This window comes from Nycticebus coucang, chromosome 2 (assembly GCF_027406575.1).
Source record: "Nycticebus coucang isolate mNycCou1 chromosome 2, mNycCou1.pri, whole genome shotgun sequence".
NCBI lineage: Eukaryota > Metazoa > Chordata > Mammalia > Primates > Lorisidae > Nycticebus > Nycticebus coucang.
In genome coordinates this window covers 128,474,137-128,497,531 of record NC_069781.1, presented here as the reverse complement: position 1 = coordinate 128,497,531, position 23,395 = coordinate 128,474,137, and positions in this window count along the sequence as shown.

Sequence of the window (23,395 nt, the reverse complement as noted above, 5' to 3'; positions counted from 1 at the left end):
ACAAAGATCATGATATTTGTTTGTTTATTTGCTTGTCTTTTCCTCTGAAAGATAATTATTGAAGCATTGAGAACATTATATATTCCTGGTTTGTGATTGTGCCTTGCAAACCTGAGACTAATGAGACCAAGTTCTTGCCCCAACTCTGAACTTGCTGACTTCTCTGATTTAAAATCTGAGCATTTGAACACTGGTGAGTTATTTAAAATAATGATTCTTTTTGTTGTTGCTGCTGCTTCATAAAGAGTGATTTTTTTTTTTTTAATACAACAAAGACAACTCCTTGGATCTGATGGAAGAGAGAAGGCTTGATGGGTCTGGCCGACATGGATGGCATGTATATTTATTTAACGGCTTGCTATAATGCATATTATTAATGATGACAATCATGAACTTGTATGCATTGTTTATTTTGTAAATACACATAATGGAGCTTTCAAAAAAGCAGATCAGCTGCCCCTTGCAACGATGGCCGTCTGCCGTGGAAGGAACTACTCAGGGACCCTTTGTGACTTGGGTTCCTGACCCAGTCCATTTCATTATTTATGTTTTTAGAACATTTTGTTAAGTCCATCTGCAATTTTCTTGCTCAAGCATCTAAAATGAACCACAGGTCTATGTTATATCTATATGGTAGATTAGATTCGAATGCCTATAAGTGGATTTGAACATAAACCTGTGAAACTAAATATGCATTAAATGCCATAAGGTTGTGGTCAAAACTACGAAAAGGATTCTAGCATGGTAGAGGACACCCTTTGGGGGGGACATGGGTAATTTGATTAACACGTGCCTCTAAGCTACTCCGTTTTGACTCTGAAGAACAGAAATGGGATGAGCAAAAACTCTTCTTAACCTGAGACTTAGGGCATCTCAGTTTATTTTGGTACTTTCACTTTTTATTTTATAGTTTTATCCAACTCACAGAACTTCTACTGGACATTTGGACTGCATTTTGACCTTTTATTTCTCTCTCCCCGTATTTAAATTATGGGGTGTGAGTGAAAACAGAAGGGGTAGAATGCTGAGAGGCTCCATCCGAGGGGCACATCGCTTTATACATGAACTACGGATTTGTGTGTTACCTGAACCCTGGGACAGCAAAGCCTGCCTCATGTTTATTTCTCCCTCTGATTGAGAGTCCGAGAATCCCAGAAGAGCATTTGAATGAAAGAAGAAAATGTTTGAATTTTTTTAAATTTTCAACCCTGGCTGGCTGTAACAGATCTTAAAAAAGTCCATCTTACATAGCTCAGAGACTCTAAATATGACATCTGCTTTAAATATTGTTGGGTGGCTCAGGCCTTTGTGGAGAGGGTTTGATGCTGTCTTTTGTTGTAGGACAACTAGTGTATTCTGTGATTCAGGATAGTTGCCAGTTCAAAGGAGACAGCCTTACTTCGGGTTTCCTTTCTTTCATTCTTTCCTTCTCCCCTCCCCCATATCCACATTCTGGTTTTTGCTGGGGGGCTTTAGTTTAAAAACATTCGTGTGGAACTCCCAAGGCTTTCTTCTTTCAGGAAAAAACAAGCCCTTTATGATCATAATTACAAAATCTGCGAGTGCGGTTGGTAAATTGAGCATGCATGAAAATATATTGGCTAATATCACAACCTTTTGTCCTAAATTAGGTAAATAACTCAACTTTGTGCTGGTGGAATGGAAAGTATTTATAGCTATTAATTACCATCAAGCTAATTTAAAGTATCCTCTATTAATTTTCTTCCGGTTTTATAATTTTCAGGAGTAATTGCAGCCACCTACCTGCAGTGTTCCCATAATACTCTTGATTATATTAAATATCTATCCCCACCCAGTTTAAGTAGTATTTTAATAAGTATCCTCTATTCAGGAAATTTTTAAAGATTTTTTTATTTGTTCAAACTGAACATGAGATTTAAAAGCGAAGAATTCAGAGACCCAGGAATGAAAGCAGGCCTCCGCTATTTCTCAGACAATGATTTCGGGTAGGTGATTGTGTTTTGTTGAGAAATGGACTGGATGGGATATTGACAGTTTCCTATCAATAGCTGGACCCTGGAGGCCTGGCGGTTTGGGCCTACACTGATTGACTACTCCTTAATAGACATATAATTGTTGACAAATACCTTCCAATAGACTGTGGCAGAGCTCAGACAAAGGAGATTTCAGGATGATAGAGACCAGAGCTGAGCCGTTTGGTAAAGCTCAGAGGAAAGGACTTCTGCTCATTGTGAACCTTCTAATAGAAATCGGGTCAAGGCTTCTCTTATGGCCAACTCTGGGCAATCCTGCCAAAATCGGGAAATGAAAAACACTCATTGTTTCTGTGTACCGTGGGGTTCGCTGGGGAGGGATGGACACAGTCGCTGTTTTGTTCAGCTTGGTATCAAATCTATTGCCTGGCCCATGATAAAAACAATTTTATGTGTGTGGGGGTCTGTACGTATATAAAAATGAGTGTGTGGGAATATGAAGTTTGATATCTAGAATATTTTTAGCTTGCTTCTAAGGTATTATAAAACCTATCAACCTGATGCTTCCAGAAACACTATACGCTATTCAGATAATTTCAAAACATCTTAAATGATAATAAGAATATGGAAAAAAATTTGAATGTGGACATCAGCCCCATTGACTACTAAATATCAGAGGAGCTCGGAGCTGTCACTACGAGGCGAGTACATCCAAGAGCGTTCGGGAACCTCCAGCTCAGCCTCTGCAGCTTGTCTGGCCAAGCCTGCCTTCCCAGATCAATGCCTGGCTGAGAAACAGCTCTTGAAAGTTTGCCTTGCAGGATGCATTCCCTCGTTCTGTTGAGTTTCAGTAAATCTCCCTCCTTGGGGGCTTACTCTCCACCCTGGGAGGCCACAATTGCTTTCAGCATGTGACAGGAGCTTGCTGACAATGAGACTAGGTGCTCTTGTTTTGATCTGCAGGCTAATAAAATAAAATGTAAAAAAAGTTAAAATGCAACCTCAGTCTTGTCATTGGCATATGTATGCCATCCGATGGAGCAGCAGATCCAGCCGGGCCTAATGCTATCACCGATCACTGAGGCAGGTTCCCTCGCAGACCGGTGAGGGCATTGAGGTGACCAGGCAGGCTGCCTCATGACATCCTTCCTGCATGAAACTGAACCAGCTTGTGCCCCAAAGACCTTGAGTCCTGCCTTTGATTCTTATTGATCAAATACAGATTAAATCCCACATCACACAGCAAGCGAGGCAAAACCTGAGCTTTCTATGTCAACTTCTAGGAATCGCGGTGAAGCCCTTTTGAGTCATCTTTTTATGCATGAAGGAGAGCACTAGTGCACATGTATTTCAGGAAGATGTACAAAATGGGAAAGCAGATATGTAGGTCTGATAGCTCCCAGGCTTCTTGGCAGAAGGATGAGCCAGATAAGAATGTTGTACTTGTTACCTGTTGTTAAATTCAAAACCCCTAGTTAGGATTCATTGCGGGGGGGTGGAAGATAATTTTTTGAAGTTGCTTCTTTGCAATCTATAAGCATTCCTAAACAGGCAGGCTCCTGCAAACAGCTGCTTCAAAATGTTTTGTGTGTGTGTGTGTCCATTAATTCAGAATTACTCCAATTACAAGCTTTTGATGCTCTGAAACCCTCTCTCTAACCCAAAAGAGATGGAGAGCCCTCGGACCGTCCAATCAGATCATTTTCTCTGCTGCCTGCAGCAGATGTAAGCAATTTACTTTTTTATTTCTGCATATTCAGTGTGAGCGGAGCTGTTGGGGACCTTTCACCCCAGAGCCTGCAGGATTCTAACCCTATCAAATTAAAGCATTTTGCTCACTTATTCCCAAACGCTTTGCTGGTGCTAAGCAGACATCCCGCTGCATAGCAATGGCGGGTGTTCGTGTCCACTCATAGCCCCAGCCTAATCAGAGATTATTAAGGAAAATATACAGTGCTTTAATTTGATGAGATTGGTTATAGGTAGTGCAGTTAAAGGTCACACTCCTGCGTGTGTCTCCCTTGGTCTCTGTAATATTTTCTTCTCAGTCGACAATCCTGAGCTGCAAACAATAGGCCAAGGCGACACATTCATTTTTGACATGCTGTGATGGGCTCAATAGGGATAAAGATGAATTATTTAAAGATTGCATAAACAAACATCCTGGGCCAGGTTTTGGTTACATCTTTCCCTTTGTGCTCTGTGTATGTTCTTGCCTTAAAAGAACATGTTCAAGAAACGTGCACCTTTGGGGCAAGAACACACTGAGATGGACGTCCAGATCAGCTGCCTGGTCGGCTACCCCGCTCCTGTTGCCGGCTGGCCAGGGAGGGCTGCCGGCTCCCAGCTCCCAGGGAAAGGTGACTCTGAAGAACTGATCTGCTCTTCTGACCCTGGAAAGTTCTCCACCTGCTGTGAACTAATTGAGCCAGCTTGCCTGTTTCTGTGGAGTGTTGGGGCCACTGGGCCCGTGGTGGCTGTTTATTTGCATCCTGTGGATCATCAGGAAGAAGCCAGAATGATGGGAGGTGGCCAAGTCGTTCCCTGTCAGGGGCGAGAGAATTACCTGGTTCCCTCTGCTCATTTGAGGGTTGACTTTCGCACCAAGTTTTCTTTCTTTCCCAGGGAGGCCCTTTCTGACTGCAATGCGTCCACGTCTGGGGGATATGCAGGCAAAGATGAAAGCCCACGCTATTTGTGGTGCTCAGACATTTTTCCTAGCCCTGGTTTTCTACTTCAGACACTGTGGAAGGCACAGGGAAAGGCATTGGGAGGAAACAAAGGCAACTTCTAATCTTCTTTCATACTTAATGGTTTCTGTGTATGTGTCCATGTAATAGACAACTGCAGGCTGATTTACCTAGAAATTTACATGAAAATTGCTTTATGCAGCTGTATGTAAAAATTCAAGCCACACAGTGTCACTGTACCACACAGGTCAAGGCGAAGCCTGTGGGTATTGTAACCGAAAACAATTTGTTTTCATTCATGGGACGCAGGGGAGGGAGGTAGCAGGGTGGAGGACAGAGGAGGACACTGTGGGGCTCTTCAGGACACCACTTGTGTTTGAGGGAGCAGCGGGGCGGAGTGGCGGGCCTCCCTGCTCCTTGCTGAGTGTGTTCCTTCACTCATGTCTGTCTTTAATGCTTCCCACCCCCTATCCTAAACCTTTAGTATTTTAAAGGAAAATGATGCCCGATGTGTTGTCCTAGTCCCAAACTATTTTACCTAATGATCACGCTAAATTCTTTGAAAGGCTTCACTATTTGCATTGGGAAATATGAAATAAGGCTCCTTTAAAAAATTGTTGGTGTGTACTCTTTGAGACCAGTTGAAACATTCCACAAATCTTCTCTCCGTATGTTGTTTGGTTTTCAATTTTCATAGGCTTAAAATGTGATGATATGGAGGTAATAGAGGGCTAGTAATAATAATAAAATAATCATAGTATTGAAGTAGGGGAGTTTGGAACAATTTCTCTTAGGGCAGCTCAGGGGAGACGTAGAAGGAGCTGTGTTCCTGGGTCTGGCTCAGGTCCGGGAGATGTCGCCTCTGTCCCCTCCCTGCCTTCCCAATGCAACAGCCACCAGAAGCTGGGGCATTCTGTGTTTGTTTTTCAGAAGCCCTTCCTGCATTTATGGTTGAGCATGCAGTCTGTTTTCCACTGCGTGCACTTGGCCCTGAAAAGGCAGCTCTGGAGTCCAAAGATCAGAGACCCTGTCAAAATCTCCACAAAGACACAGGGCTGCTGCCATGTGGGAAGAAGATTCTGCCTTTTCTCCAACTGCTCGGCCTGGGGGCCTGGAAGTGAACTTATGCTCAGGTTTCTAAGAAGAAATGTCATGAGCTAAAAACGCCAAAAGCAACTTCTTAGTTTCAGCTAATGCTTTATAAATTTGTGTATGTGAGCCTCTGTCTGCACAATTTTTTATTGTTGTTTTGTGATACTAAATTTGTTTTTGTGAGGACAGTGAATATGATGGCTGTATTTTCTTTATATGGCCAAGTGAATACCTTTATTGAGAAGAATTTGTTGTGGCTGAGTGGGTATTGGGTGGTTTTGAGAATATTTTAGAATTGGGTGGGTCAGTTGAGTGAGGGTGAGCACAGCTTCCTCAGTGGGACCACCGGGGCCAACTTTGTTCCTTCATCTTTTTGATGACACCATCTCCATACTTTTTCTTCTTCTTCCTGTTGCTTCTCATTTTCAAACTCATCCCTCAGATGTGTCTCTCATCTTTGCTTTGCTTAGCTCCAGATTAAATTCCCTCACCTACCAAGCAAACCTAAAATAATCAAAAGAGAAATAAGGGGCCCACTGCTCTTTCTTGCATGATACACAGAACAATTTAAAAAACTGTTTCGGTCTCAACCTTTTAATTTTAAGACTGTAACTTTGCCATGAGTGGTAGTTCCAAGTCTTGCCTTTATTTAGATATGTAAGGGATAAACTATTACCCTTCTTTTGAGCCCAATAGTGACAGCAAACTGTAGATGAGCTGAGAATACACTCTTTGGGCAAATAACTGAAGGGTTACTTTGGCAAAACACTTTCTTACATCATACATCCTTAAAATATAAACTTGGTCATTTTGGAAAGCATCAAAGAGTTTAAGGTGTGAAGATATTTAATGAGTTGATTCCTGTAAGCATTAGAGCACAAGGAATATTGTTTTTAGTGGAAAGGTAGCAGTTATTGGTTGATGGATCTCATGAAGCTGAGGGAAAGAATGAAACTGGCTTTGTAAGTCGTTGAGCCAATTATACAAATTATACTTATTTTATTGAGCATCGACTCCATTTGTATTCCAAAGCACTTTTTGGAAATTGAAATATTCCTTTAATTTTTTTCTCGTACTGGTGTCATTATAGTTTCACCATCAGTCTCCTCAAGGAGGTTTATCATTGTGTTTTAATAGCTACTGCAATGTTACAAATGCTGCATTTTTCACATGAGTTTCACATAATCAGGTCTTTCAAGTCCTGTCAGATGTCACACACATCAGTGATCAGGACATGTCATCAAACATAAGCTGGTGACCAGGTGAAACTGGATAAAGTTTACTGAGATTTAGAATAATAATAATCATCATAAAACCCAAATAGGAAAAAAATAAAAAAAAACCAAATAGGTTATTTCTGGGGATTTCTAAAACAAATATCGGAGATACTGCTACTATTTCGTTGTCTGTCTAGAATATATGCTGTGCCTAGTTTTAAGAAAATAATTTCACATCCTTTCACTCTGTGAAGAAAAAAAGTTCCAAACAAATTGTGTTTGGAATTTAAATGTTGGATGGTGCTTCAGTCTAATATAAGGTGACAGGATTAAATAACAACCATCTTTCTGTTGTAGAGAAATATTTCCCTAATGTGTTCTTGTGATCCTGTCCTTGCATCAACCAGGTTACTTTTAAAAGACTTGAAACCTAATAAAGGTGGTTGTTTTCATGCTGAGATTATTTGCATGTAATTCTGAGAAAGGTCACTAGGTGGGAGTGGTGCTAAAGAGGGTGGTTTAGGTCTCGCAGGTGGACTAACTGAGGTCGCCAGATTGTGACTTTCACCAATAAATATGGCCTACCACAAAATAGAGCCATTTATTAAAGCAACAAAACAAATATTCTATTAATCAAAAATCGCCAGTGTTTGTAACTGAAACTAAAGAGAAGTACAATTTGGGAGGGAGAAAAAGAAATAAATGCCACTTCAAACTACTTAAAGTGTCTTAGTTGATAATCACTTAGCCCAGTTAGGCTTATAGTAGCATCAGAAAAGCCATTCAAGCATATTTTTGTAACACTACTAATACTAAGAAATACTACCTTTTGTAGGCATATATTAGAAAATTAAAAGAAAAAAGCAAAAAAGAATTGTTTTTTAAGCTATAAAAATGAACTCCGCAAAATTCCAAAAATTTACATGGGTAAAAAAATAACATTTTATGTCAGTCTATTTATAAATTTTAATGTCTTTTTGTTAAAAAAAATTATTAGGTCTACAAAGAAATTATAAATATGATTATTTTTAAATAAAAATTAAATACAACTCATAAAAAATATTGGATGCTTCCAAAACTGTAGTAAAAAGCAAATTCATAGCATTACTAAATAAGACAAACTTGAAAGAAATGAGCTAACCGTTCAACTCAAGAAAGCAAAAAATACTATGAATATAAAGAAGCAATATTGCCAAATAGTAGAACTGATAAATAAATAGAGAGATAAATCCAAGACACTATTTTTATATACCTCAAAAATTCTCCACAAGATAATAAAAAGACTAGTGAAAGTAAACAAAATTGGAATTGAAAATGGTGTAGCAGCAAAAGTGAAGGAGACAGAAATTAAGGGGCCTCTTTCTGAATCTATGCAAATCTTTTAAAGCACTCAGTATAATAAATGATTTTTTTCAGAAAATAAAAAATGCTGACATTAATTCCAGAAGAATAAATAAGCAAGGTGTACTAATATCATAAAAGCAGAAACAAATACTTTCACATTTAAAAAGGCTAGAAAGCCAATAAATTAAATCAAACAATGTTTAAAAGAATACAATATAGAGTTTACCCCAGGAATGCAAAATGGACACAGTCAATTTCACATGCAATTGTTTTAGAAAACTGAGAATATACATCTTAAATGACCAGTAAACATGTACTTACCAACAACACATCCCATGTGCTCAGTGAGAATAAACAACAAGACATGGATATTAATGGTGTTCTATGTATTATAAAGCATGTGGTAAAAATGAAACAATCAAAAGGTAAAATAACTCAGAATAGTATTTAGAAAAAAAATTAACATTAGTAAGAGATCTCATTAAGGTGACTGAATACCAAATAAGTGTAAAACTGACATGTATTTTGTGTACCCTGTCTTAGCAATAAATATTTAGAAATATAATGGAAACTTTTAATTCAGGGGAAAGAATTAATTGAGGAGCATATGAAGCCCTGAGTAAATGAGGAGGTATTTTCAAAAGGGAGCATGGCTATAGCAGTTCTGTGCTGATTTATTTACAGTTTTGATAAAGTCATCAAAATCCCAGCAGTATTATTTTGGCGCTGATTTATGTGATTAGAAAGTTCATTGGCTGAATGAAAAATTGGAATAACCCAACACACTGAGAAAAGAACAATTAAGAACTTTTCCTAATTATTAATTTTTAAAAAACTAGAAGTGATTTACAAAGGCACGCTGAATCAGTAGATCAGTGGAAAAGAATAAAACATCTTGAGATAGACCCTGATCAGATGCATTCATTTAGCAAATGTTTAAGGTGGCATCACAAAATTAGTGATTCCCCACCCCACAAATGGAAATGAGATGATTGGTACTGAGAAAAAGTTTAGCTACATCGACGTATCAGATTGACAACCAGGGAGGTGGGAGGGGATGTCCTGAAGAGGAATGAAAAAAAAGACGGCAGCACCCACTTCTTCACCTTGGGAATTGCCTCAGAGGGAGGAGTCCAGCCTTCCCTGGCGACTGCGAGGCCCTGAATTCCCTTCATCCGCAGACTCCTTCTTGTATCCCTCACATAGACTCAGTCCACCACTCCTCCTTCCTTCAACCTTTTCTAATTTTTCTAAGCCTATCCTCATGATTTCCAGAGCAGTGATCAACAAAAACCCCAACATCTTGTAGATCATTCCTTAGGATGCGGAACAGTCTCCAGGAAGCCTGGCTGTGACCTTGAGGACTCCTCTGCCTTTTCAGGTCTTCAGTGGAGTCTATTTTTCACTTCTCATCTCCTATTTCAGGGGCTGGAGGTAGAGTGTTTCATTGCCCCTTCCGTGCCATTTCCTCCTCTTTCTGGCTGGATAGTGCGGCTCTGGAGGTATATCCACTATCATTCCTGCATCCTCGGCCCTCCACTGCCCACTGCAGCTTCTGGGTCATGCTTTCACTTTCCATCTGTGATTCTGTTCCCATTTTTGGTGACTTCATCATCCTCCTGAGTGGTGCACTCAGCACTCACATGGTCACTTGTTTTCTTGATCTGATCCCTGTGGGTGAATTTTACTTTTGCTCAGCTTCAACCCACACGCCGAGGCTCATATGCTACCCCAACCACTATCATTCTTGATCACAGGGACAAGTATTTTCTCTCTGTCCTTCATTTGCTCTTCTTCTGACTTCTTTTCCTTCCTTTTCTTTTTCTTTCCCCTTAAACATTCCCCGTCCCCTCACTTGCATTAAATAACCACGGCTCATGTTTCCCATCACATCTATAATTCTATCTTCATAATCTTCCCTCCTCTTTTCCTTCTTTTACTGGAAAACTTGTACTTTGGAAGTCCATTTACTCGTCTTCTCAAGAACTTGATGTTTTTGTTCATTTACATTCTTTTTTTAATCACCAATTTCCCTCTCATTCTTAGCTTGCATTATCTATTGTTAAGAAAAAAATGAAACCGGAGCCTCCTTGGTCTCCAATACCCTTCTAGATAGCCTCTGTACCTATTTACAGACTAAGTGCCCTCCAGAGCACTCTGACTCATGTTTCTGCTGCTTCTCACCATTACCCAGCCTCCTTCCATGGGAGTTCAGGGTCGATCCTCACTGCCTCATGGAGGGAGTTCTCTGAGATGCCAAGGAGCCCCACGCTGCCCAGTACACATCATTTGAAATGTCCTCTCTAGTCTTTCTAATTTTTCTTCTTTCTCACTGGATTCATCTGCCTACTTAGCACTGACCACTACTGAAATTCTGATAGGACACAACTCAAATAAAACTTACACTCCTCTCATATTTTAAGCAGTTCATCCCATGACAGTAAGTTTACCCATTTAATGAGGAAAAGCTTGCAGTTGTCCTGAGTTCCCCATTTCTTCCATCTGCTCACGTCTGTCTATCTGCCCTGCCCCTACCCCACAGGGAGGCCAGCATCATCCTGGCCTGGACAGTTAACTTACACTCCCATCTCCTTTTGTCCTCCTCCAACTCATCTGCACACACAGCAGGGATTCTTAATCATACAGCAGACCATTCTTCTTGCTTAAAAACCTTCAGTAAAATTTAAATCCTTTGCTTTGACCTTCAAACACATGTTGGAGCTTTTTTCTTCCTCCCCCAAAGTCTATAAACCTTTCAAGCTATTCTTTGCCTCAGGGCCTTTGCATATGCTACTTCTTCTGCCTGCTCTCTCAGCCTTTGCTTGCCTGGCCCATTCTTATCCTTTAGATCTCTTGATCAAATGTTGCTTTTGCAGAGAAGGCTTCTTTCCCCCTGACCTTCCAGTCTAATGTGTGTTGTCAACCCTGTTTTCAGTTGAACCCTGAGCTCTGCCTTATTACCCGTGTCACTTGGCTCCCATCACAATCTGAAATACTCTTCGTTTTCCTTTCTTTGAATAAACATTACGGGAATAATCAGAGTTGTAGGAAAAGATCTATGTGCAATGTTGCTTTAATCTATTATTTTAAAATAGCAAAAATCTGAAATCAACTTAAATGTTAAAAAATATGCGTAAAGGCTCAGAAAATTATATAATAGTATAACCTGAGGACAAAACACTAATTAGTACAAAGACATTAAAATCTGTTGTTCGAGAATGGCTATTGACTTGTTAATGGCTATTTAGATACATTTTTTTTTTAGTTTTCTGCACCATAAACATCATTATATTGAACATTCATATCTATTTATTTATACCTACCTACTTGGCCAGTTATACATCTGTGGATATCATTACTGGTCTTTCTATTTTTGTGGGATGCATTCACAAGAGTGGAAATGTTGTATCAAGCAGTAGAGCCTTTATAATTTTAGAACTTCACACTGCCTATTTCACCATGGTGTTGTCAACATTGATTGTTTTCTTTTTATTTTTTTGTGCCAATCCCTTAATCTGCTACAGCTAGAAATGGTCTTTTACTGTTCAATTTGCAGTTCCATGACTATCAGTGAATGTCAATAATGGAAAAGTCCTATCTTCTAACATTTTTTCCTAGTTTTGTTTTTAATTTTTTCTTCTGCATCGAGGCTAGGGTTGGGCTGGGAAAGGATTGGGGGAGAGGCTCAATAACAACCTTACTAGGCGATGAGTTATTTACTCATCGTTATTTTCATAATAGCTAAAATCTGCATAACAATTTTATGTTACAAAATATTTTCATATCCATCATCAAATTTAATATGAGTTACAAACCATGTGTAAGACGGTCTGTAAAGCACGAAAGTAGCTCATTATGCATAAAAATAAAGCGCCTCGTGCCTTTTACTACTCTGATGATTGCTGAGAGAGAATGTGAGGATGTGTTCTTATTCTCCACTGTTCTCTTTAGTACTGAATTGTGAGGCGCCATGAGCTGTAGACATTAATTCGTAGGTTTGTGATCCTGTTCCTTCTTCAGTCTTTCATCACCAAATACCTTAAAAATGTTCATTCTTGATACCAAGTGCTATTTGGGGATGCATTTACATTCTCTGTGTGTGTCCCAAGGCTTTCAAAAAGCACAATGTCTCAAAGCAGCAATTTCATGCTCACTTTAAGGTTCTGTCTTAAACGGTCACCAGTCTGGGCTGTGCAGAGAGGGCGGGGGGCAGAAGCCCGCACACGTGAGAAAGGTCATGTCTTTCTAACGGGGCTCTTGCTCGCCATGGCATGGCTGACGCCATATGGAAGATCTGCTGTGCACCTGCCATTCCCACCAAATGACCAGGGCATGGTTTGGCATTACAAGAGCCATCCGCAATGTCAAATTAAGAAAGGATCAGCTCTCTGGGTCTAGTTTAAGGAGAAAAGAGCCTTCTGCAGACAAAACCTGCCTCTGAAAAGACTCTGCGGGACACAGCATCTGAAGGTATTTGCCACAGTCTTGATATTGAAAGTCAAATAGCTCTTATTCAGGAGCAAAGCCCGTCTTCCCTTTTTATGTCTTCAGTGCTTATTGACAAAAGCAAAGTTGAAAATGGTAAAGAGGAATTGTTCTGCTGTGGCTTTCAAACTGAGGAGGCACTGGCTGTACAGACAGGGTGTAATGATCACCCCTCTGGGGAGGGATTGCGGACAGATCGATAAAACACAGACATGGATACAAAAAAGGCACACGGTACTCCTCACTTCCTCATCCTTTCTCTTGCAGGCGCTCAGAGGATGTTCAGTTTGGGGGTGTTGTCGTGAGTTAGGGCCAGGGCAAATACTTGGTGGCTTCTTCTCTGCCAGCTCTACCACACCAGTTTTAAATGGAGAACGACCGTACTGGAGAATGGGGACAAAAGTGGTTCATAGGGTTACCATTACTATGTAAACTGAAATAAAATCTTAAGCCCTTCAGCTGACTGAATGGTCCATCTTGGCCAAGGGGACCCCAGAAACACCTTAAAGCTGGGTCACCAGCCATGATGCAAAGGGAGGTCCTGTGTCCTCTCCTCTGGGGTTACGCTTGGTAACAATAAGACACTAAAATCATCAAAGGCACCTGCAGGCTGTTCAATTTAATTAACAGATCACTTGAGGCCTGGTATGTGTCCAGTGGCTTGTCTCTCATCAACTTCAAACATTCCCAGGCTTTAGGAAAGGCTTCATTTCTTTAATCAATTACAAATCAAAAGAATCTTGAAACCCACCTGCAACCTGTAAAGCCCCTCACCTTTCTCCTTTGAAATGTCCCACCTTTTCCAGCCAATGCAATGTATACCTTTCTTGTATTGATTTATGATTTTACGTGCAATTCCTCTTCCAGTGAGTGCATAAAACCAAGCTGTAACCCAGCTACCTCAGGCGCCTTTTCTCACGACCTCTTAGGGGTGGGTTTCTCCAGGCTGTGGTCACACACACTCAGCTTAGAATAAACTTCTTTAAGTTATTTTACAGTGTTTAGGGATCTGTTAACATCTACCAAGTCTAGGACATGCCATTTATGTAGGCCACAATGTGAGTGACACCCCCAGGAGCTGTGTTACACACTGCGGCCTGGATTCTTAAGTGACCTTTGCTTATATCATTTCATATCCGCGAGAATTCTATTGCTCATCCTCTTCTACTCCAAAAGCGTCCATCTTCTTCAGTGAAATTGTGGAACATTCCTCCATGGCTGTTTTGACCCTGCTGTCCCTGCCACATCCACACAGTGAAAGACAGACTCTTCACTTCAGACTACTTCACTTTCCGTTGAGGCTTCATCAGCAATTAAGGGAAATTAGCCACAATCCTATCTTAGAATATAGAAAATCATCAAGACATGCGTAGCACTTTGAAGACTTTGAAAATACCCGATGTCAGACTTTGCCGGGCCACTTGCAAATACCTTCTATTTGCATGCCTGCACATCTTATCCTGTGAACTTTATCTTGTCTGCTAAAATAAGTTGTTCAGCAACTTTAAATAACTACTGAATTAAAAAATCTATAAGGTTACCCAAGGTTCAGGTAGTTATTTGCATTGAGGCAACAAAAAGAGGCCAGGCTAGGATGAACTACTTAGGAACTCAATTCACAAGGGCTCCCCACCTGAGAGGATGAGGCAGCCCTATATGACTTACTTCCTTCTTGCAAAAGGGTGGTGAGTCTGGCTGGCTTGATCTTTTCATGGATGCTTTCATAGCATTTGTTTCAATTCTCTAAATGGATTTTCAAATACAGTTGTTTTAATTGGGAGGTTCTTTCTCATTTATTATCCAGATTTTGAGATCTATGTCTTCTTAAGAACAATACAATCCTGGTCAGAGACAGCAGAGGATGTGCAGACCTGACTTGGGATTCTAGGTCTAAGGTAACCTGTGGCACCTGGGCAACTTAATTAATATCTGTGATCCATGTTTTCTACTCCAGCAATGTGAGAATAATGGGACTTAATGGGAGGGGTGTTGCTTTGTGATACATGTATTAGGTATACTACTTTATAGGAAAATACTTAGGTCCTAGTTCACTGTAAGGAAATCAATTAAACTCCAATTTGGCTAATGACTAAAGAAGCAGGAGGAAGCCAGCCAAAATGTGGTGAGTGCAAAGGGCCTGGGGTCATGTACAGTTACTTCTTTCATTGTTCCTCAGTGGTTCTCAATGTCCTCCAACCAATGCACCCAACCTTACTCTTCTAGTTCTAAGGGTATAACCCATTTTAGATACTCTTTATTTTTCAGTGCTTCCACAAATGTCTATTAGATTCGTACTATTTTCTATGTGTGCAGAGTAGTTGAAGGTGATAGAGAAGATGTAGAGATGGATTAGAAATGGAAGAAATTGTATTAAATGGGTTGTCTGGAATAAAAATTATTGCAAGGTGGTTATTGAGTTTGTGCTGCTGCTGGTGATGACAACAGGTGGGGGGAAGTGAGCGTCAGTTTCCTGGGGCCACATCTTTCTAGACATAAAGCCACATAGCCGAATGTTTTCTTTCTTTCTTTTTCTTTCTTTCTTTCTTTCTTTCTTTCTTTCTTTCTTTCTTTCTTTCTTTCTTTCTTTCTTTCTTTCTTTCTTTCTTTCTTTCTTTCTTTCTTTCTTTCTTTCTTTCTCTCTCTCTCTCTCTCTCTCTCTCTCTCTCTCTCTCTCTCCTTCCTTCCTTCCTTCCTTCCTTCCTTCCTTCCTTCCTTCCTTCCTTCCTTCCTTCCTTCCTTCCTTCCTTCCTTCCTTCCTTCCTTCCTTCCTTCCTTCCTTCCTTCCTTCCTTCCTTCCTTCCTTCCTTCCTTCCTTCCTTCTTTCCTTCATTAAATCATAGCTGTGTACATTGATATGATCATGGGGCATCATTCACTAGCTTCATTGCTGGCACCTAGTCTAGAGTTCTACAAGAATCCAAATTGACTGGCTAAGTGCATCAGTGAATAACCTCTGCCCAGCAACTAGGTTTTTCTACAGGCTACACTCACACCCAGTCAAACCTTTCTCATTTGAGTCCCTTTGAAGAGCTGTTTGCTTCTATTCTGTGCTTTAAAAAGGTTCTTTTACAAATGAAAAGTACCACAAAAAAAAAAAATCACAATATATAATGCAAGTTAAAATGTTACTGAATTGGCAAAGATCTCAAATCCAACAACTTATAGGAAAACCAGAGATGTAGTTAAGGAAGTGGATCAGGAGGTAGAGAGAGGCGATCCCACAGAGCGTTACAAAGATGCCTGTGCCAGAGACTCCTTCTAAGAGCAACCTCAGGCCAACTTACCCATTAGGAAGGAAGCATTCAGAGTTAAACTCAACCTAGGAGATGGATGTTTTAAGAATGAAGTGAGAATTTTGCTGTCTTTGATAACATGCAGAAAGCTTGTTGGTTGTTGCTCTGGTCTAAAGATGCTCCCAAGAAGCAACAGAATGTGAATTTGTATCCTGGGGACATCAGAATCCCTTTGCCTGTCTATAGAGCAATGCCTGAGCAAGCACACCCCTGGAAAGTCTCAGGGCTGCCACAGGGGGCTTTGTGCCTTTGCTTCCCAAAGACTGTTTGCCCTTCTGGGTTAGGGGGAAGAGGAGTTGCAGCTTAGTAATTTTAATTCCATTCGATATACCTCAAACACTCAGTTCTCCATACCCCAACGCTGCCCACTGTGTCAAGCACCAAAAATGTATCATTATTGGAGCTCTCCTCATCTGGGGTGCCACATGGTTTTGATCATCTGAAACTTTTTTTTTAATGACAACTGGTGAATGATGTTAGCCCAAACAGTACCCTTTGAGAGTGTTCTGCTATTTACAAAATGTTTTCATATGCATGATCTTACTTGAGTTTCAACAGTCTTTTGGGGCAGGTGGTGAGGGATTGCTATCCTTATTTTATTGTTTATCCTTAAGAAACAGTTGCTCAGAGAAGTCATTTGATTGACCCAACAAGAATCCCATGTCTAGTAGGAATGGAGTTGGGGCATAAACCCAGGTTTTCTGACTATGATTTCTATTTGAATGAACTCTATTACATATAAAATTAGTCTTTATCCTGTAGGGATTCTGAGCAGAAAGAATGAACCAATACTGAAAATATGCATATCAATAGAACATTTTCCAATTACAGCACTGTTGAATGTTGACGTGTCATTCAACAACTCCTTCTAAAAAAGTCTGGAAAGCAATTGATGTTTCCATTAATCTTTTTCTGGGGAAAACGTTAGTTCTAAGGATTTAACATCCTGTAAGTAAAGTTTAACATAACAGTATTCCATAAGCAGCCTTTTGATTGTCAGACCATTGCCTGATTTTAATATAATAAAAGAAGTATGCGTTAATATTTAAAAAAAAAATAAAAGTCACCCAGGTATTTGCTGACTCTTATTTCCCACAGCAAATAGATTAGCCAGCCAACAGTTCCCTATTGTTAATTATGTTCTCCCGAGAAATATTAAGACACTAAGCTCAGTAGGGATGAAGCGATGGGAGGTGGGGACCAACCTCTTGCTCTGCCCCATAGCTGGGAGCAGGTTAATGCTCCCTTTTGCCAGATGAAACAAGGCTCCTTGCCTCCCATGGAGCCTTCTAGCTACATTAGCCTTTGCTCTGTGAACTCTGCTCTCCTATTTACAATAGGACATTTCTAAAACAAAGCCAACATTTGTGAAAGGTCAGCTGCCAAGAAGAGCAGAGAATATCAGTGAAAGTGACAGAAAGAAGATAAACAAACTGGAAAACATCCCTCTCGAATGTTTACCCAGGCTGTCCATTTTGGGATAATGGCCTGTAGGGCTAATAGTTAGAGAAGCTCTCTCCTCCCCTAGACATTAAGGGGACTTGTAGAAGCTGGTTTGCTTACCAACTATTTCTATGGATGGTTATATTATTTATATATGCTTCTATCTCTTTTAACACTTAAAGAGAACAATGTTTGGAAAACCTATTTAACAGCTGCTGAATTATAATCATAATTCAAAGTCATAAATCTTTATGTAGGGTCTGGAAGGGGAAGCATTGCTTTTTCTGACTCTTGGTGGGCTCCATAGTTTATTTATTTCTTTTTTAAGGGCTGGTCATTTTGTATAATCACACAGGAACAGAGAAGCCGGAAAGGGCAGTGCTCAGCCTGTCCACCTACCAAAGCTCCAAAGCACATTTGTTTCATGTCCCTCCCTGAATTTCCCCTCCAATCTGTTTCTTACAGTTCTTAACTGACTGACTCAGTTCCATTGCAGATATCCTTTTTTTTTTTTTTTTTTGCAGGGGTGGGGTGGGTGGTGTGGAGGAGGAACATTTGAAAACCCATCAAAATGTCACAAACAATGTAATCTAGCCTGTGCTGGATTATCACTTAATGTACCAGTGACAGTCCAGACAACAAGGACCGAACAGTGTTGTAGGTGGCCACTTATAGGAAATGGACCCAGAGCACCTGAGGGCCCAGCGGCTCCTGAAGAGGATGTATATGCTTACTGCATTCAGGTCTCTGGAGAGTATGATTTACTCAGATATCATTAGGTGAGTCTTACGGCAGCATCTATCATGACCGACAAACTTCCTCTAGATTTACCATAAGGTTCTGGACTTTGTCTTTCAAATCAATATCATAAGATATTAATGTTTCTATATAGGTCAGTGCCAAAGATTTGTGGTGTGGCACTACTAAAATTTATTAATTTATAATAGCAGTAAGGATAATTCCTGGAAATTTTCACTCTTGCAATAATAGCTCAAGGCCCTCCCCTTGTTTAAAAAAAAAAAAAAAGTGGCTTATTAGAATAGTGATCTGCATATCCTGGGGGCTAAATCATTTTCCTTGAAATGAAGCAAGTCTAACAATTAAATCTTGATAAAAAGTTGCCTGTAACACTGGTAGAAATTCCATCTCTTGCATTAAAGTTGTGAAATAAATGCTGCTTAGTAACTATGGGAATTTTGCAAGGTTTTGTGAAATATCTCAATAGTATGTGATTCCTTTCTTTTTTAAACTTGTGAAATAAATTCTACTTAATAATTAGGAATATTTTAGGGTTTTGAGAAAGATTTTAATAGTATGCTACCTTTTTATTATTTTATTTTGAAAAAATTTATTTTCCATGTATTTACACATTGATTTAAATGAAAATGTAGGTATAATAATTTATATATGTGTATATACATACATATGACACCTCTCTCTTTCTCTCTCTCTCTCACACACACAAATACGCACAAGCACACAAAAAGCTTTTACTATGTAAACATTTCTTTTTTCTGTTAAGCTTTTCTCCTGTACTACCTGAATTTTGAGGGTGCAGGGTGGGGGGTGGTAATTTGGCACTGATTCTGTTTATACTTTCATGATCAATACACCAGGATCTTTTTGAACATGTGCATTACCTTCCCTGAGGGAAGTATAATAAATGCTCAAGAACATTTGATGTGGGGGTCAAGCATTTGATGGACTTCAAATCCTGGTTCTGGCATTTACAGGCTACCTTACTTTAGGTAAATCACCTAACTTTTCTGAGTCTATATTTGCTCATCAGGGAATTTGGTGTGACAATACCGACCATATAGATAAATTTTCATGTCTGAAAAATGCTCAGAGTAGCACCTGAAGCCAAGTGTTCAATAATAATGGTTATTATCACCTCTGTATTTATAACTAATAAATTATATTAGCTTTTCCAATTTATGATATATTACCAACAATATTTCTTACCATCAGGAAGTTAGGATAGTATAGTTGATAGTACAAGGATCTATTGTTTGAAAGCCTAATTTGTTTTTTACTTCAAGAAATTTGAGGATTATTTTCCAAACAATGCAATTTGGGGTGATCATATTCTAATATCTAATGTTCTTGTTCATGTCTTGCAAATCTACAGTATTGAGGTCAAGATGATTGTAGGTAAAGATATAATATAGAAAAATAAACATTATGCATTTTAAAATAATCCCCAATTATTGCTTATTATTCTTGTTGCATCTCATTATTATTGACATATTAGATAAGGTGAATTTACTTTGGATACCATCCAATAAGTTATCAGAATTTATATATACATTTACATGAAATACTTAAAGGTCCTTACAATATGGCACAAGATTATTTTATGGTAATGGCCCCTTCGAGCAATGCTTTAACAAAAGTTCAGTATGAATACTTTTGTAGGATATACACGATGAATAATTTCTGTTGGCCGGATGAGTTAAAAAAAGTTAGATATATCAATATGTTCACCGTAATGTCTTTAAACAGATTTTTTGTGTGCGTGTGAGGGAGAAAGTCTTTTTTGTACAGTTACTATCAAAAGCTCTGGATTAGGATTCCAAGGGTTCATGTGGTTTAATCGCTATCTCTCCCCAGCTGATAATTTGAAGCAAAATGCTTTACCTTTCAAGCCATCAGTTTCTCCACTTAGGATAATGGGAGGATTGTGGAAGTTGAATTTGATGACCTTTTTTTTTTTTTTTTTCCCTAAGACCTCATGCAGATCTTAAACTAAATCATGTAATGAAGACTGAGGTGTGTATACTTAACGTACATGTGAATTAACGTATACATGACCATTTTTACCTATTCATTTATTTGCTCAGTGAGCAGAATGAAGCTTCTCATTTTGAGAGAAAGAAAAATTGAAAAAGTACATATTTGATATACATTTTAAAAATTAAAATTAGATCATGACAATTTTCTAGGAAAAAAATACAACCCTTTGGCTAACTCTACCATATCCAAATTTGACTCTTAAAATGCAAAGTCTCTGCTTTAGATCATAATTCTCTTAATTAGGGTCATTGCTACAAATGAAAACCTATTTGGGTGCTCATCTAATAAGAAAATGCCAGTTACGGTATATTATCAATCCCGACTTGCCAGGCATTGAATTTCCTGATATGGTCTGCTGGGAACCTTAAATGAACAAGAGCAATTATAAACCTAAAGTCTGCAGCCATTTGTTGGCATTATCTCAGGATAATTTCCCTGAAACATTCATGATGAAATGCAAAGGTAGATAATTTAAAAATCCATTTAAAATAGCTGTGGTATAATTTAAGCTGAGGTCTTTCTCTATAGTGGACGTTAAAGCGAGACTGTGCATTTTAAAATGGATCCTTTACAAATGATCTTTTCTTAGATGTCATTGCCTTGGGAAGCACTTTAAACAAGTTTAAATAATTCTTTTAAGTAGGGCAGAAGTAAGACAAAACCATTTGTACTATTTGTTTTTTGATTAAATGAAAAAAAAATCATAAAAGTTCATCTTAAAGGAAGTCTGCCAAAGGCTTATTATCACCTAGAGAAAAGAAAAAAATACCTGAAAAACTCAACAAGTATGAACATTAGTACCTTCTCTCTTGGCTTTTGCAGCAGTGAGCCTAGAGTTATTCAGGTGACTCGGGCAGAAAAAGTAAAGATGTGGCTACTCTGTAGACATATAAACATAGTGAATGTGTGGAAGGAGAACTAATTTGATTTTATCTTTAATTTTTCTTCTATCAAATATCTTCTCCTCTATCAAAAAGGTCCCAGGATAAATGGAAGCAAAATGAAATTAAAGTGAGTCTTAGACTAGAAAAACTGCTAAGATAGATAGACCAATACAGAGAGACTGGAATTACAGTGCCACCTCTGGAGTTTGTCTTTCTCTCTCTCTAGCTCTATCCGTTTCTCTTTAATTTCTCTTCTTTAGTTTTTGAGTGGGGATCGAATATCAAAATTAAACCTCAATACCAGCCCAATGTTATTGTTAATCTCTCAACTCAGAAAATATGGGTTTACAATGGAGATCCTGACACAGGCTTTGCTCTAATAAAATACAGGATGGGCCAATAGACTACAGCATGAGCCTGTTACCAAGAACCATTACTGCTCAGAGAACAGAGCAAAATTTGTTCTTGCTCTTAATCTTGCTTGAGATCGCTAGCATAATGCAGGTAATTTTGGACTTTGCTTCCTTTTGAAGGGAAGTCATCCCATGTCTATCTCAGAGAGAAGACCTTCTCTGAATGAAAGAGTCTCTTTCCTTAACATCCCATTTGTGTCACATCGAGGCAGGGTCTGAACCTCCTCTCTGAAGGAAACTTACACTGGGATAACACAGAAGAGGCTCTGACTGCTTTTTCTGAGAACCACTTGAGACCTGGTTAACATGTTTTCAGTCTCATTGGTGCCTTGGTATTCTGTGATTTTATCTTCATCCCGGTGCTTTGGCTACTCTTCAGGTGCTTATTTTTGGTATGGCTCTTATTTGTTCAACTTTCAAGTTATCATCTCAGCCATAACATTCCAATCACTTAGTGGTGATGACTGGTTGAGAATGGTCACTTCCTGTTACCCACAACACAATGGTGAATAGTTGCATGAGCTGCTCGTGTGCTGACTCTTAAACTCCATCCAGCACAGAGCTACTATTATTCATATTACAAGGTTCACAGCTTCTGGGGCTGAACTCAGGAGTCTCATGGTTTGAAGATGGGCTTTCAGAAAGATGGATGCAATGATTTTGGCTTTGAGGAAACCTTAGGTGACTACTTTAGATACTAGGAATCGCCTTCCCACATCAGATTGTAGTGGCTTTGACCCTGATTCAGCCCAGGGATGTCTGCCTTTTGCTTTTTCCCTATTAAGAATTTAATTTTTCATATGCTTTCCCAGAATCTGACATTGATCATTTTCCCTGAATTCATCCCTGCCTTTCAGTTCTGTCTTGGTATCCAAGCTCCTTCTTGCTTATTTGCTTTCTAAACATCGGCCTTCCCCCCAATTTCCAACCTGTACACGGGTCACGTCAGCTTCATCTTGGTAATGGGCGACTTCAGGGATAAATGGAAAGTGCTTTTTACCAAAGGCTAAGTTGACTGTGTATCTTTATGAAAAGCAGACTCCTAGACCAAAAGTCTAACACCGTGAAAAAAGGTGTTTTATCCATGCTTAAAATTATATGCTAGGAATGAAGAATAAGTAAGAAGAAAACAGTGGTGAGTCACTACATCCTGTGCAAATATCTTTCTTTATTACTTTGTCATCTTTCTCTCAGATTGTTGGTTGTTACAGTAAATAATTAGAGGCAGAGCAATTCTGATCCATTTTATGTGAGCATTGTTAAAGAAAAAAAAAGGTGAAGGCAGACAATCAAAAAAACTACTGAGAACCATGAACAGAAATGGCTAATTATAGAGCTTCTATTAAAATGCATTTTTTCCCTTCATGAAACAGAATTTTTGTTTGATAATTAACAGATCTACAGGGCCCATTACCTTCTTAAACTCTGAAGTATTGATTCCTCTGTCTCTTGCTGCCACATCTGTTCTTTCTGGATCTTCTTCCCCTGAGAATTTTGCTGATTTCATAATTGAGGGGTGGCGTGAAGGCTGGGGAAGTTACTGCAGATGACCCGCAGTGCGAGAGAGGGGGGCTACTCAGTCACCCCTGACATTTCCCTGCTTTATTTTATTTTATTTTATTTTTTTATTTTTCTTTGGTGCTTTTACAATTGTAAGATTTTATATCAGGATATGGCCTTTAAAAAAAAACCAAAAGCATCCAGATTTCCAAAGTACACATACTGAACCTAAACACATACTCTATCACTGGGTATGAGTGATATTCATCCTTTAAAAAAATAG